This window comes from Charadrius vociferus, unplaced genomic scaffold (assembly GCF_000708025.1).
Source record: "Charadrius vociferus isolate BGI_N301 unplaced genomic scaffold, ASM70802v2 scaffold90, whole genome shotgun sequence".
In the NCBI taxonomy this organism is placed as follows: domain Eukaryota; kingdom Metazoa; phylum Chordata; class Aves; order Charadriiformes; family Charadriidae; genus Charadrius; species Charadrius vociferus.
This window is the reverse complement of record NW_009647222.1, coordinates 10661936-10679552: the sequence shown is the minus strand read 5'-3', so window position 1 is coordinate 10679552 and position 17617 is coordinate 10661936. Positions and strand designations below refer to the sequence as shown.

Here is a 17617-nt window from a genome sequence, read left to right as displayed (position 1 = left end):
ATACCAAGATGGCCTCAGTGAAAGAAGGAGGCAATCAAATGAAAAAAAGCACTTCAGATGTGCACAGGCATGAAACACGGGCATATCAGGATACCCCAGAATATCTGTTAAAACATAGCTCCCTCGAGCAAAGCCATATCCTATTAAATGGATAAGCTCTCAAAGATAAAGACACACCTCTAGGTTGGTCTTGCTGAGCTTATTATTTTCCAGTTCCACTCTATGTCCTCATTTGACGTATTTAGTCATGTGAGATGCTTCTCCTGATGTCTGGCCTTCCCTGCCAAGTTTTCAGAATTAGGACCACAGTTGGAAGCCATATAAATAATCTCATTTTATGAGCAGTAGATCCACAGATCCAATCCACAGCAGATAACTGGACTATCTAAAATATCCAGTCCGCTTTAATTTATTTTACGTATACTTACCCAGCTTTTTCTAAACAGCGTTGAGAACTTGTCACCCAAACCAAAAGCACTGTGCGCTATTTATTAACTGATTCAGCATTTCTGATAAAGCCTGGGTCATATGCACTGACACTGACTATTCAGCATTGAAGCTGTTCTCTTTAGAAAGTGCTTGGAGAGTTCCCAACAGAAGAAGTGTGGACACTTTCTCTGATTTTATAGTTCATGAGCTAATGTTATTTTTGATGCATACAAAGATGAGAGGGAAAATATAGAACCTGAAGTATTATTAAACCAGATATAGTAAGGCATTCACTCCTCCCCCCGATTCCAGCATCCAGATACCTTTTCAAATATGATATTGTGAGAGATGTAATCTGATTCACTGTATTACAGATCCCCAAATTTTATTTGATGTTCAGACATGGGAGCACTTCAGTCACAGCAGCTGTCCCCAGTGGCTGAAAGTAATGACACCCAGAAAAAGACTCTTGCAGGTCTAGTCCGCTGAAAGGACAACACTGAGTGCTAAAAGTCACCAGTATACTCGCATAATTTAAGCATATTGATGAATTTAGTCTAGAGCCTTTGAAATGGATATAGTGAGGAGAAAGGGAGAGCTTGAAGATCATTGCAAGTGCACTGTAAGCAGTCATAATTAACTACTCTTGTAAAAAAAACCCACCAAAACCCCAGGAGACTGTACAGTGACTTGCAGCTCTCTGAGAGACAGTGCTCATATTTCTTATGTGATTTGCATTTATGTGCAAAGTAAATTGTGAGACAGCCCACTGACTTAAAATATTTCATTAGAGTCCAATCACTAATACAGAAAGACCTACATGGATGCAGTCAAGGGCACTTATTAAATGTGAGTTTGTATATGCTTGTGCTAGCAGTGGGCTGTAGGAGTTGGTTCTTCCGATAGTTGAAAAATAGAAGAACAGTAACAAACCCAGTACTTTTTACCTGGTGGTTCCAAGTTCCCTGCTGTGGAGGTTATCTAAGGGGTTTTTGTTGGTTTTATGGAGAGGAGTTTTTAAAACTGTTTTGTATTCTTTCTGAACTTTGCTGCAGTCAGCAAAACCCTGTAAAGCATTAAATCTGGCAATATTATATCTCTGTAAACAAAAGGTCATTACTGCCCATATTTTCTTTTATTGTTGCAATTTTGTTCAAACAAATGAACAAAAACCCCACAAGTAAACATACCTCTATGTTATTCTGAGTTGGGGTTAAGAAAAACATTGCAATGCTCTGTGGGTGTCTTAAAGAAGTGATTCCAAACAGAGGGGGTTTTTTTATCACATAATATTAGTATTTTGTAATAGCACTAACAGGTAGTTCTGTGTATTAAGCACTATAAGAAAACTTGGCCCCAGAGTCACAAAAGCACTCAGGACTTTGGAATTCAAGATCCTCTCTATGTGAATCCAGGACACAGTGTTCTTGCTGAGATGTCGTAAGCTGACAAACATTGCCAGGCATAGTCTCTAAAACCATGATTAGTGTACGAGTACTGATCTTTAGTGCAAAATTGGCTTCGGTTTACTTAATTCACCTGAATATTCACATTTATAAACCATACCTAGTCCTTAACACTCGTGCATAATCCTTCAAATGCGCATGTGGTTACTGATGATTCAGAGAAACACTTGTGCCCTGTCACTGGTTACAGTAATTGAAGTCCTGCTCCATGTTGGTACGCAAATGTTAGAAGGGTGAAATCAAATCTTGAAGAGCTTGTGACTCACCAAGAATGAGTAAGGACTGAAATACAAGTTTTGAACAGCAACATAAGGTAAAATGCTGCTGGAAAACTTTGTTTTGTTGTCCAGTTTGAGTATACAGCATATAAATGAAGCACCTCCAACTGTAGCAGGGATATTGTGTGTCACACAATACTTCACTTTATTTTTAAAGCCTAGCTGTTAGAATCATGTGATTGTATAAATTCTCCCCTTTAATTTGTATCAATAATTGCATTCCTAGAAATTATTCCTGAAAGTTTGACAACACCACTCCTATAGAATGAATTGTTAGAGGGGAAAAAAAGACCTTATAATTTATCGCATTTTAAAAGAGTCATATTTTTAAATTGTTTTTCTGATTAGTTGGAGTTACAATATTTGAATATGCGAGTTTTGTCAGTATTCTGAATTTAAATGAAGTGCTATAAAGTTTTTTGGTTTATGGCTTTTGGTTTTTTTGTTAATTTACATTCACCACTAGTGACCTGGTTCAAAAATATATGAACAGTGAGGTTATTGGTGGAGTCCTCTTAAAAGTCATGTGTAGTCTTTGCACTGCAGTGTGTAAAGGTATCTTAAGATTAGAGAAATGGCCAATGTAAAGGTATCTTAAGATTAGAGACATGGGATCTGGTAAACTGGAAGGAAGGCTCTGGGTTTCTTTCTCATTTCTCTCTGGTGAAGAACGATGCAGTTGTAGACCCTGCACTCCAGTTTCCACTGTGGTTCCAGAGTTACGGTAGCACAGCAGTGGGAAGGCATGTCGTAACAACAGCTGATCTTCAAACTTTTCCAGAAATAACTGAAATGACTCCATTTAATCATTGAAATATTCTTATCAGATAATCTAATTACAGAATTTAGTCTCCTCTGTCTTTAGGTTCTCAAAAGCAATCCTCTGTTTAGGTTAGTGCAGGATTTTGACTATTTGTTGAGTACCTTCCCTGGCTCATATCTATACACACATAGCAAATGTGGGGGAAGGAATGTGCAGTATGGCTCCTCTTATTCACAGAGGACCAGTTTGGAAATAATCCGGGATGCTGATCTCTCAGATCGATAAAACTAGTGGTTCAGAGTTGAGAGCTGGATGCTGGGTATGTTTTTTAAATCTTGTTATTTTTGAAAAAAAAAAATTGATTGGGGCAGCTCATCATAATTGACACCAGAACTGATTTAAACCTGTAAAATGAGAGAGAGAAGGGGGGTGGGGCACAGGGAGAGATTCTCTGGACCTTGAAAGGACAAATAAGTTTTTGGTTCCCATCCCTCTGGAGAGCCCCAGCTTATTTAAAGGCTGAAGTGAGCTGTGGGACTGCTTAGCTTGTTTTTGACTTCACAGAGCTGGAGGAAGCATTGAAGGAGTAGGATTTCTCTGTGTAGTGATAAGCCATATGGGGAGTTTGTGTAATATCTCCTTGTGGGGAAAGGAATGAAACAAGATCGTGATTCTCTGTTCCTTCTTTAGAAAGTCTCTCATCATAAGGCTTCTGCTCCTGGAAAAGGCTCCACCCTCTGACATGCAGAACCAACCACCTTCTTAATAGCAGATACTCGGTTATAACACACACACACGTTTGGCTCCATGCCAGGCTGTAATTTGTTTTTGACATCTATCTACTGACTAATGTGACAACCCACACAAGTATTTATTTCCAGAAGGAGGAATGCATAATGAGAGCAGTAGCTCTCCCAAGTTCTGAAGAGCCGTTTAATGAAATGGAGGGGGAAAGAGCAGCCTCCCACCCTTCCTCCCAAATGACAGGTTTTTCAAAGCCCAAGCACCAAATTCAACAACTTTGAAGTTGGCCTTTTGCGTTTTTTTAGCTACCATTTTCTCTCTGCTGTAGCTTCACAGAAGCTGGTATTTGTTCTTTGTTGGGCTGGGGGTATTTGGGGACTTAAAAGAGAGATGTTGCCAGAATGCGAATGGCTGAGAGCTAGGTGAAAGGCTGGATTGCATGCTGCATTGCACATGAATACCACATGCTTCTGCACACTCAGCCTGCTTTGGCTCCATAAGTCTGGTTAAAATATAGAAATCCTACAGGAACAAGGCAACCATTAGAAATTCTGGCCATATTAGAGGCCCAGTAGCCCTAGCAAACCTAGCAACCACTGCAGGTAAAACTCCTGAGCAATTCAAGTCAGAAGCCAGGCTGAAGGCTTTAAGGGGGAATGGGGGTGGGGAAATTTAACTGTTTGAAGGTATGAGCAAAGGAAATAGAAGATTTGCTGCTTCATGAGAGCCTCATATCAAGGCAGGATGCCTTCTCTGGAAGGTCAAGCTTTCCCTGAAAATAAGTTATTAGTCCTTAATTGGTTGAATGCTATGGTGGTGTTATATGAGATGTATATGATGTATATGAGACTAGGTGAACTGGATCATCCTTTGTAGCCTGAGAATCCATGAATGGGAATGTGTTGGGTTTTCTTCCCTTCAGCTGTGTACTACTACTACTGGGTCTTTGCGTAGACGAGAATTCATTTAGTTCCAGCATACGTCTGAAAGTGTACTGCTAAATTTTCAAAGTCTATGGATTGTGCATGTTGCAGGTACCTGGTTGATGTGCTTATATTCTTTTAATTTGGTCATAGTAATTATTATCACATTAGTAGATTTAAAAGCAAAACCAGTGATAAAAGAGTTTGCAAAGAAAGTTAAACACAGTGCCACAGGCAAGCTTCCCTCTGACTCAGCTCTTTATTATGAATAACTGTTCATTGAATATAGATTTAGTGTAACCGAAATGGGTTTTATTTACACACCATTAGTTAATATAATGGGTTAATTTTATGTGAGGCAACTGTCTCCTGGAAAAATCTCCCAACCTGAATCAAGAGTATTTAGCTTCAGCACGCAAAATTTGAAGGTAAAATATAACTTGCCGGTGGGTCCCCTGTTCATTTTCGTCCCAGTATGGAGCTGGGTTCAGGGATTGGTAGAGCAAGCATTGCATTTCCCAGGAATACAACAAGCTGATTTGGCCCCATACCTAAGTCAAAGCAGTCAAAAGTGCTCCCTTATCTTCTACCCCAAGTGCAGTGCCCTCTGTGCATACAGGTGTCCTCATGGAGAAAAACAGAATCATCATCCCTGTCTTCCAGGAAGGGAACATCTGGGTTAGCAGGCAGGTATTCTCTGTAGCTAGGAAAAGGCATAAGTGGCTAGAAGCTAAAGCTGGAAATCAGATGAGGATTTTTAAGAGTGAAAGTCATTTACCTGGTAAAGCAGTAGATGCTATTACTTGAAATCCTTAAATTGAGGTTTAACTTTGGTTTCAGAATGGCTTCTGGGAAGAAATTTCAAGCTTCATGCAAGAGTTCTTGAGTTGGGTTTTCTGGTTGGTGCTATGTGATCAATTAGTTAAATAATCCTAAAGTTGCCTTAAAACATTTAGCTGTGCATATAGTTATGTCCGGACCACTCTGTGATAACCAGCAGGATGTGATAGACCGTGAGATGGAAACCAATGGTGGTCCAAAAGAGTTTTGGTGTGTACCTGCACCAGTGACTTTTGTCCCTTCAACAGATTTTCTGGTAGACATGCATTATTGTGCATGCCTAGTAAAGCAGTTTTGGGCTGGAACCTGACTCACAGCCTGTGGCTTGAGGCACGGATGGACAATTAGCAAATAAGAAATGCATTACAGATCTGACAGGCTTCCTGTGGCAGTCATTGCAAATGCTCTTTCATTGGAGCTTGTCCCAAGAAAAATGGAACCAGTTTTGGAGTACTTGGGCCAATCTCCAAGGTAAATGTGACTGCTTTTCAGGGACAGCAGTTCCTCAAGGCACTAATGAAGGTGTGCAGCCCTCATGCATTCTTGCCCATGTGCTAGGAAACATAGCGAGAGGCAAAGGAAAATAAAAATGCTCTTGTAGCTTCCTGTTGTCTCCTGTGGTGGAAGTCAGGCATGGTGGCAGGCAACGGTTAAATGCATTCCCATTCTTGCAGAGCGCTGTGAAAAGTTTGTTATTGCCCTTGAAGGGCTTGTCTTTTTCATAAACAATGCATTTTCCGTGGTTGCTTGTGGTCCAGCAGACACACACCTCTTGATATTTTAATATAATGCAATGCAGAGTAATTGTCCTAAAACTCACTTAGCTTTTCGTACTGTACCAGGCTCAAAGCCTACAGCACCTGTCCTATTTGTTATCGGTCAGTTGAAAGAAACTAGGCATTGTGAGAATTTTTTTTACTTCAGCATGAAAAGGGTTTAAAAGTCACTTTAACAATATTTCTGTGCAAAATTGTAAGAAATTTACTCTCATATTGCCAGCCTTTATAAAGAATCACAACTGATTAAAAAAATTGAGGTATCTAATTACAGTTTAGTCACGATGATGCAAGGGTGGATTTTTGTTGTCATGAAGCCAATTTTTGCCTGTTCTTGTGCTCTTTGCCAGGACACTGAGTTTGTCCAGATCATTTTGCTCTGTCTCCTGCATAGTTGTAAAAATCCTTGTTGATAAGGTCACACCCAAGCTTCATTGCTCAGCATGAGCAACCTTAACAGTATCAGGCTACCTCCTAACCAAAATCATTCTCATATTACATTGCAGCCTGTCAAGGAAAGCCAGAACTTTCCAAGGTAGGAGGACTTCTGCACAAGGCTGTGCCAAAAAGACACATGCATGTTGCCTGTGTACCAAGGAGATCACATCTTAGGAGCTGTTTTGCATTTTGCCTTTAACTTAAAAGCAGGAACAACTAATGGGCACTCTCAGATAGGGGGAGGGTGAGGTTACCAAGCTTCACAGGCAATATTGTCCCCCACTTGGGGAACGCTGGCTGCTCAGCAGCCCATCCGTGTGGGGGGGAGATTATTGCTGCAGGTGCATGGTGACAGCAGATCCAGTTCAGGGATGGCACGATATTTTGTCAGATGACAAGTTATGCACCATCACGACTGCATCATTCTGGCTCCTGAACACCTGGATGGGAGATGTCTATACCTAAGTTGCCTGTCCCTGAGATAAATACACAAATTCTTCTGCTTTTGTCATTTAGACTAATTCTGAACATGCTTGAAGCCAAACTAAATGCTAACATCAGCTATTCAGGAGTTTTCTCTGAACATCAGGAGAGGTTCAAGGTCTAAGGTGTAAAGGCCTGGACAAGGCCAGGTGAGTCTGATTCGTGGTTTGGGAACAGAATTCCTGTGGCTCACTCTCCACTGAGATATCCCAGTTTTATACATACACATCTCCCAAGATAAAGAACAGTGCATTTGCCTGATGAAACATTACACTGTTTAGTTTTCTGGGCTTGAATTCTCCAACCTTCATCACCTAATACAGATGATTAAATTAGAAGCCCACATGCCCAATGTCAGTTGAGAGAGATACACCTCCTCAGAGGAGAGTTCACCTATCGGGTGGGGTGATTTTCCCTCTGAGGTGCTTGTCTCTTTCCATGTAAAGCGACTAGAGGATGTTCTCAGAGAGACTACACATCTGTCAACTCACCATGGGGTCTGTAGGGTTCCAACAGGGTGACTGAGGAGTGTCCGTGCTTTGCTCCATGTTTGAGCTAGTTGTCACAATTGACAGTGGAGAGAGCCTCATTGAGTTAGTTTGCCTTGCTTGTAATTACCCTTTATGAAAATAGTGACCAGAGAGAAAGTAGCAGAATCATTTAAATACATTCAATTTTGTTTCTTTCTGCTCTTACACCAGTTTGAACAAGACTAATTCTGCTGAAATTGATAGGTGTTAGTCTGCTGTAGAAGAGAAGAATAAAGCTTAATGAGCACATAAACTAAAATAGAAGTTTCTTCTGATTCTGTGGTCTAGCAGTGCTCTGAGCTGGAGGTGTGCCGGTTTTAAATCTCAGGTTACAAAGTTCAGTGAGGAGAGAGCTGCAGAGGCATACATCTTGGAAGATGAGTAAGTATCACAAAATCTGAAGCCCTGTTTTCGTCTCCTTGGCCCAGTAGCTGTCTTGCTGTGAGATTGGGCACCTCATCTCCCCTTCATGCTGGCAGAAAGGCTGGTCTGGACATACACGTGTGCCAGTCCAAAACTTTTGGGTTGTTTTTTGCTTTCCTCAGACCTAGAGTTGCTCTTGGAACAGCTTAAAGGCTGCTGTGAAGCCATGTTTGTCAGGATGAAAACCCTTGTTTTATTTCCCACTGCATTCCGGTCATTCTGGACTGGGCTTTCCCTGTTTTTCTGCAGCTTACGCATGGGTGACACTGCAAGTCCTATTATACTCACAGACTGTACGTTAACCAGCAAACTCTTTTAGGAAATTGCTCACATGTCCTAGAGAACATTTAAAAAAACCCCAACAACTACACAAATCTCTCAGCTGAGAACATATGTGCCCTGTTTCAACATATGCACCATTTTTCGTTGTTCCACACCCTGCCCAGATAAGCAATCAACTAATGAACTTCTATTATGTTGAGTTTTAGAACGAAAATGCTGGTAGGCCCTTAAGTGCAGTGATGTTAATGGATGATACTGATAAAATAAATATCAGGAGATTCAGTCATGCTCACTGCTAAAATACTTAGAAGCTTCACTTTCTTTCCAGCTTGGAAAAGTTTCCATTTACAGATTGCTTTTCCTATTTATAGATTTAACTACTGCTGAATGCGGAAGTCTTTGTCTCTTGCCACTTTGTCCACCTTTACATTAAGAAAACATCTCTGATGCTATGCTTACTTCTTTTTGAAACTTTTAATTAAAAATCGAATGCATTTGCCTTTAGCCTATCACAGCACTGGATTGCAGCATATCTTGCTTTTGGTCCCTGGAAAGAATGCTGTCAAAAAATCTTAAGTTTTGAATGCCTTTCTATTAATGTCTTATTTCTTGCCTGCCCTCTCCCTTTGCATTTGACTGGGGTTTTTTTTAATAATTTTTGGTGAGTTGTTTTCTTGACAGCTTATATTCTTGTGGTTTATTTCTTATTTTTCATGTCAGCATAAGACTTAGGGTAGTGTCTTGTAGGTGGACACATCTACATGGGGATGTTAGTGTATATTAAGCAGAGGTGTGAACTTGCAGGACATAAGCTTTTTTGGTAAAGGTTGTTTGCAGATAGAAATTATTAGAATTATTAAATATAAAAATATAATCATTTTTGTAATCAAGACATTTTTTTTTTTAAATGGCTGTTGAGAGTACACAATGTATTCCCTGGCAAGCTATAAATGCTTTAAGACAGGTCAAATTTTAGATCTGAATGACTTGACAGAGACCTACAATCCTCTGAGGGTTGAGAGGGTAATTTACTCACTGTGTCCATGCAGTCTTTAGCCTCTCTGCTGAGTCTGCATATTGGTTATGTTGTAGGCAGCAGTCTGCTGGAAACAGGGCTGTTTCCACACAGCTTGCTGAACATCCAACTGAAGAAAGTGAGTGTTGATTACTACTGGAAGTAGTATTATTACAACATGTCCTTGCAGTGAAAGGCACGGTAGCTTTTCACTTGGTTCCTCTGGCCAAGGTGCTTTGTCCTAATGGGGTCTTGCGTGTGTTCTGTTTCTTTCTTTTATTCTTTAATCCCTTCTTTTATATTTCCCAGTTTCCTCACAATTCATTGTGAAGTTACCAAGCCTACGCCCATAGCTGCCCAAACACCATGCCAGCTCTTCTGGAAGGGTGTTTTTCCTTCCTGCTTCACTCTTCTTTCCTCCTGCCACTTTGGCCCAGTTGTTTCTGCAGCTAGGGTGTGAACTGAGGTGGGAAACCGATCTGTGTTAAGACCTAGATTTTTTTTCTTTGCCAGTTTGGCTTTAATGAGTAGAGCTCCTGGTTTATTGCACAGCTAACTATCTGAATGCTTGTGCAGTCACATAGGTCGGGACGGCACAGAAGGTTCAAGACACCAGGAGACAGCTTGCTTTGGAAGCACTACTGATTTATATCAGCATACAATATTTGGTAAAACATGGCCTGTTTACCTCACCTCTTGGAGGAGGCCAACCTTATTAAGTTTTATTTTATTTTTCCACAGTTTCTTTTAAAGGCTTTAGTTCTTCAGGAAAAAAAAAAAAGGAATAAAAGCAGGGGCAAAAGCAGAAATAAAATGGTACAGGGCTGGATGCAGTCACAGTATCGATAGAGAAGCTGTGCAGAGAGCTACTTCTTCCAGATTGAGTGCTGTTAACATCCTCACCTCCTGCTCAGCTGGAATCCACTGGAATGAGCAAAGCATCATTTTGCCCCTTATTTGCCCCATTCTTTTTCTACATCATGCCTTTTCAATTCACACAACTGCAGCCCAGTCTTATCCGAAGAGGAGTGGGGTGGGGTTTACACCCCAGATTATTTTGGAGCATGGGAACTAGAATAAGGCCTTCGTTTTTCTTTCCCACTTACAGCTTGACCTGTATTTGAACTCAGATCTCTAGGGGCTGCTGCACAAACCTGCCACAGAGCTCCATGGCTGTATCCTAATGCTTGCCTTCTGCTCTGAAGGTGTTCCAGTCTTGCAGAAGAAAAGGCTAGCCCAAATGGAAATGTAAAAAAAAATAAATATGGGTGCACTGTAGAACTGGAGAGCCAGAGTATCGGGTTTTTTACTGACCACCCTGTCTTTTTTGTGTTCAGCTTCTTTGTAAAGTGGCTTTTATCAGAAGAAAAGCTATCAGCTGCGATAAATGTTCCAGGCAAAGGATTTGAATGACTGATTGAGGCAGAGTTTGTATTAAGTGGCTATGATGTTTTGCGCTCCATAGCACACAATGGGAAATAAGGCCAAGAGTTGTTTATTCTGATCCTTAAATGTAACAAAGTTGTGAAAAAGTTTGCTAAAGCTTCTCTCATTCTCTTCTCACCTTTCTTTTGTGCCCTTGAATCCTTTCTAACTATACACACAGATCTGTGTCACTCTGTGCAGCTCCCTATATAGCTCTCATGGCTCAAGTATGTAAGTGCTTTCCACTATTATAGCAAGAAAATCAACATACAAAATGTCTTTCTCCTGTCGCTGTTCATGGGAGTAGTTTAGAAACTAGCTCAGACACTCGTAACTGCAGACTAGCGTCTAAATTTTGCAGATAATTTCCATTTTATCTGTGCGTTATATAATCATCTCCATCTTCATGTGTGAATGCAATGGCAGAGTTACTGTGTAGTGTGTCCTTGCTTTCTCCTTAGCCATTGTGCTCCTCTCCTATTGTTGTTTTGAAGTGGGCCCAGTCTGTTGTTTCTTATTCTCTCTTCTACATTCCATTTTATTTACTGCCATTGGCATGATCTGCATTATTTATTGCTCGTTACTCTCTCTTTGGCCTCTGGAATAATGGTTGTATAGTGTCTTAGTTTCATCCTAGGTTCTACACAGTCCTTCATTAGCAGCTCCTTTGTCTCTTTTTAATATTCTTTCCCAACACTACTGCTGTATACCTTTCTTTCCCTTTAAGCATTATCTTAGCATTTGCATTTCCATTAAGTTAGACTGAAAGCATATAATTCCCTTGTTTCTTAAATTTACCCAATATTTTCAACATCTGCTAATATATTTGTACAGTTCAGTCATTCTAAATAGTTTTTTCATGCATTCTCTGAAGTCTCATTAAAAGAAAAATATATGCTGTATCCCCCTCTTATTATGACTGATCAATTATCTGTATCTAGTCAAGTGGTATTACTTGTGATTCTCAAACTGTAAAAGTTTGCTTTTGATTTTTGATGTGTATGTACTTGCACAGCATTCTTTATCAGACTAGGGGGGGGATTAGGGAGGGGAGGTTAATTTTTTTTTAATCTGCCTAAACCACCCATGTCCCTAGAGGAACTAGGCCATTGTATGTCCCCTGTAAAAAAAGTAGAATATTGCATAGTGGTCTGAGCACATGACAGAGGGCTTAGAGTTCCTAATTTCCTGTATCCCCAACTTCTGTAAGGGGTGATACTTGATCAGGTGGTATTCATTCAGCTGGGTTTTGAAAATTACCTCGTGTTTTTGATAACTCATTGTTTGATAATCTCCCTTTTTGAACACCCACGTCTTGAAAGACAGAACAAAAAACTCACTGCTGTTGCTGCCTCAAGTGCTGCGACAGCCACCCTGCCTGCACATTCAACTGTAAGGTTGGATAAACAGGGCAGTTTACTATTCACATTTATGTTTTGGATGGCCCTAAATAGGCCACATGGCAAACAAAGTGGTACAACTAAAGCAAAGATGAAGGGTGGAATGAGGGTGCTCTCCTGATGACTAAAGTTTTGGGCTTGCGACATCAAGGTTCGGTTTCCAGCTTTGGCTTGATATGTGGTGTGAGCATGTCTCTGTGGCCTCAGTTTTTAGCTCCTGCAGCTTCCTTCCACAGGTGTACTGTGAGTTGCTACCTCAAAAGGGTTTCTATGACTGGTGCAGGGATGCTCAGTGATCCTGGGAAGGAGCCGAGAAAAGCATTGAGACTGTCATTTTACTGTATATTAAAGTGTATTAGAAAGCAGGAAGTCCATTGTCAACTCATCCTTCTTATTTACACCTGCAAAACACCTGCACAATTGTTCATCATTCTCATTCAATAATTTATAATAAATTGTTTTATCTTATGATGCAGGAGGAAAATCTCTCTCAGGCTTGCCACTTCAACCCTTTTCTGTCCATTGACAAGCAGAGCTTCAGGAGCACTATTGTGAGAAATTTGCCCCCCTGTGTGTCTCCTCTCCCATTCCTTCCAGCTTCCTTGAACTCCTTTCTCCTTCAGACTTGTAGCACCATGTTTTAGAGGCATAGTTATCAGTTGTGTGTTTGTCATCTCTGGCTCTAGGCTTTGCTGCATTTCTGGATCCATAGGTTGCTTTTTATGCAACTCGTGGAAAGGAAAAGACATGTAATGAACTTTGTGCCCTCCACTTAGTTCAATATGTGGCCAGGCCTACACACACAGACCCAGAAAAATACTTGGAGCTGTGAAGTCTCATCTTCACCTCACAAGGGTTCCTTTGGAGGATGTTAGAAAATATCAGTAGGGAAGATTAGATAAACAGTACAATAGCACAGTACCTTTGATTTGGCAGCCATAATCCAATTGGATTAAGATGAGATCATATGACTTAACTTGCCTTTAATAACAAACAAACATCATTTAATACCTGCTAGCCAGTTAATTTTCACAATACCTTTGTGAGGAAGACATGTTATCAAATTGGGAAACTGAAGCAAAGGGATTTATCTCAATCTTCAAGAACACCTCCGATTACATTTCAGTTCTGATGTGCTTAAACCAGAAGTAGACACAGGTCCAGCCAGAGGCTGGGGTGGAAGGACACTACTCACTGTGCTGCCAAGCCATATGGGTTTTTCATTAGTCAGGTATGCTAAATAGCTGGTGGGTTTTGCAATAAACCTGTTCATACTATTGCCTTCCTCTTTTGTCCTCTGAACTAAGCCTCTTCAGGTTTTGTGACAAAATCTCGAGCTCAGTTTCATTCATGTACCAACATTCACTTGCAAAAATGAGCAGGGTCACCTGAGTTCAGGGTGCATGAGCACAGGGTGACTTTGCCTCTGGCCGCTGCTGCCCTGTGCCAGTTGGTAGTTGTCTGTGGGACAAAAGAGCCTGGATTTGAACTGAGGTGCCTAGATGTAGGCACTAGGTTTGGGCTCTTTTTTTTTTCCCCACTCCACTTTGTTTGCTTTCACCAAAGCTCTACTTTGGAGTGTTGGAAAATTGAAAGGTTGCTCAGAGCAGTTGCATGACTACGATGCAAATATGCCTGCTGTTGGAAAATAGTAATCACTCCAGAGTAACACAGTAATACTAAAAGCTCGCGCTGTTGGAATGAAATGTGCATATGTAGAATTGCTGGGGAAATGTCTATACAAGGTCTGCAGAGGAGGCTGGGATTTTTTTTTTTCTTTGCAACTTATACAGAATTTCTGATGGGAATACTTCACAACTGAAGCTCTGCCTTCCCTTGGGGGAAATGCAACCATTTAACTTCTTTCTTCTTTATATGTATACTGAGGAACTGATGGTTTGATCCCATGGGAAGTCTGTATCTGTTCACAGTTACATTTGTTCATTTCAGGAGGATTCTGTGTTATCTGGGAAAAAGAGGGGGAAAAAAGGATTTAGCTTAGTTTATTGTATTGCCAGTTCTTTCTGCCACACCAAAGAAGATGTGCATTTCCAAATTTGATTTTAAACTGGGGTGAAGGAGGGAGAAATGAAAGAAATGATTATCAGGTCGGGGGGGAGGAGGGGAGCTGGTGGGAGGAATATGGGGGGAGGGAATGTGAATCAGGAAACAGTAGTTTTGAAACTGGATACAAAAAATTACTCTAATTTATTGTTTATTTCTGATTGCATGCGGTTGCATCTCTTTTTGTCTTGCTTGATCATAGGAAGCAGCACATTTTTAAGCAAAAATGAGAAGCCCCTGAGTTCACATCTTGGTTTGGAGACATATTAGGATGAAAACTTTAATGACATTCATGCAGACGAAAAGAAAATAGTGAGGCAGAGTACTGAAACAAAGGGAGGCAGGATATCGAGAAATGTGAGCTTTCATGCCATTTAGAAAGGGTCTGGATCCCATGATTTATCTAAAAATGACAAGATGCCCCTCTAAAAATGCAAATGTCTGCACTGCATCTTGTAGCTATAATGAATGAGTCTTTCACACAATGGAAACATTCAACTTGTTCTAGGGCACTTACTGTGGCTCCATATGCTGAGCTGCATGCTCCTGGCCTTTAATCACTCTGCCTTTGTTTTTTTTTTTTTCAAAACTTAAATTAGAAGCATATTAGTGTTTATATGGTGTACACTCAGTTTTGGTTTTTTGTGTGTTTGTTTGCAGAGAGTTGGTTTTGGTTTTTAACACTAAATAAGCCAGATGAATACGGTCCTCTTGAATGCACGGGACATGGCAAATCATGGGAAACTTAGGTTGGCAACAGCAAAAGGATGTAAATTTTGAGCTGCTAATGGCAAGTAGAACTCCAGCTTTGGGGCTAGGGGAGAACCCATGTTACGCAGTGGGGAGCCATTTAAACCCTCCTCTGACCTGCCAAGAGGATGCCTGTATGCTTTCTGGTTTATTCGAAGTGAGATCAAGCCAAAGTTTTCCTTTGTTGTAAGTTTGGGTTTAAAAGAAGCATTTCATAGATGTGCAGACTGAGCTGCGGTCTTGCTGCTACAAATCTGATCCACAGCACAATGCACCCCATCCAAAGGCTGTCATTAACAGGGGCTTTAGTGCGGGCTGCATCTTTCTATTAGCAGTTTACTATGCGGGTTTTCTTGGGATTAAGGGAAAGAATAGAGATCCATCCATCAAATAAAAGAGGAAACCAACCACTCTTTCTTTGCAGATTTTTTGGGAGGGGTTTATCCCCAATGCGTAATATTTAATTTTATGGATGCATATATGCAGCGTCTGTGCGAGTGGGCACACATGTAAGTCCATTACAAGTTTTAAAAGCTCTGTTTCTGACAGAAAAGCGGGCTAATTAATAGGAGTAAGAGACAAAATGCCAGCTTGTAGATTTGTTTCCCCTGCAGAAATCAGCCCCCCTGTTAGACTGCTCCTTCTTGATCTGATGTAACAAGAAGAGAGAGTCAGCTGTGAATCAAGCGCCTTGTTCTCATTTCCTTGATCATTGACATGGTTTGAGAGAGAGAAAGGAGGAGGGATTATTTGTGAGGTTATTAAAAAAAAAAAATCCTCGCTCCCCCTCCTCCTTTCCTTCAAGATGCACAGGCACTTCCAGAATGTTCCATAATGTGAATCTGACTTTTCTCATTAAATATCGTCCTCTTTCCCCCCTACTCCTTGTTAGTTAAAAAGCGCTGTTTACAAGTCACTAAGCAGATAATTCTGAGCTTTGACGAGCGGATTGCCAGTTAGCAATACAGTTGAAAACGCATTGTTTTTTTCAGTCAGCAAGCTGTTTAATGGTTTCAGAAATTAAAGGCTAATTGCACTTGAGTGAATATGTGCTTTTCTAAGCCCACTGTTACCATTATTAGGGTATTTACCAGTTTGGGAAATTCTCTCTTTACATAAATCTGCTAATTCTTCATTGCTGCCCTGTCCTGGAAAGCAGCCACGCTGAGAGCTTTGGCCACATCAGACTGAGGAGCTGGGGTGGGTTTTTTTGGTGCAACTTTTATCGTTGCCTATCGTCACATTTCTGCACAGTGGTTCTGCTTGCAGGATTGTACAAGTTTGTTCATGTAACGTTCATGCTGTAAATGATCCCTTGTGAAAGAAAATTGCATGTCGATATTCTCGTTACGATATCAAGGAGATAAAGGACTTGATTGTCTTCAGAGAATAAGCGAGAAATACAGGTATTTGGTAGTGGAAAAAGTTCAGCTTTTGTACACTGCAGTATGCTTCTGCAATATATAAAATTGCTGATGTGTAAAAGAGCTTGGGAATGCTTCTAAAACAGATTTGTAATACGAATAATATTAATGGAAGCCTTTCCTGGAGAATGTGTCTGGTCAGAAAATCCAAAGCCATTGCACCTTAATAGAAAGACTGTTTCATTATTTCCTGGCATTTGCTTTCTTTCTAATTAATGTCATACACAGAAGGGGTAATCATTCAGCCATCTTTCTAGCTTAAAAAGAGTCAAAGATTAAAAAACAAACAATTACCCAATGTAATTAATTTGAGAGGGGATTTTGGGGGGTATGTTTAGAGGGAGGGGTTGTTCCCCTCTTCTGTTCCAGGCCGTGTTTGTCATTCTTTGGCAAGAACGACTAATTTATTGTCTGACTCTCCAATCTGGAGTCATACAGGGTGGCTTTCATTCCCTCCCCCGCCGCCAAAACTCTTCTGATGTGCTGTGTATTTGTTTGGGAGGGGAAAGAGGAGGGGGGGAAGGGAGAAGGTTATATGTTTCTGACCTGCTTTACTGCTTTTCAACTGAAAGTAAATTAATGCACACGCTAGATTCCCCTCTGCTGTGCTGATTGGATCCTTGTGCCGATTAAATATTTCACACTGATAGAGGGATGCTGAAAGCACTCAGCTGGTAATGTGGTATGTACATCAGTGGTACAATAACTGACTTTCAGGTTAAAGTCAAACAAAAACCCCAGTTTGCTGCAGTTTTGATTAGAATGAGTTTCACTTTGAATTTAAATCCTTGAGCCTGCTGCAGCGATGGCTAATTAACTGAGATCTGATAGAAAGGAATACATTCTTACTTCTAATGACAGGCAGACAGGAAGTTGTCAAAAAAAAAAAAAACAAAAACCAACAACAAAAAACCAAACAGAAAAAGAAGAAACCAACAGACAAAAGAGGCCTTTAAAAAAAATAAGAATGCTGAGACTGTACTTCAGCACACGTAAAACCTCCCTACCCGTGTTTCACACTCAGCCTCCTTCGGCTGAAAGTCCGCCTCTGGAAAGGCTCTTTCGATCGAGTCCAAGATTTTCTGCAGCTATTTTTTAATCCTCCTGACAAAAACTAACGCCCGATTTCCACCTTGTCGGGCAGTCGCTACTCCTCGTTTATTA

General features: G+C 40.6%; 1 protein-coding gene across 1 annotated transcript in view; it reads left to right on the top strand.

The window, feature by feature from the left end:
* Positions 1–17617, top strand: part of PHF21B (PHD finger protein 21B) — a 166527-nt gene that overhangs the window by 78454 nt on the left and 70456 nt on the right. The window lies entirely within an intron of this gene.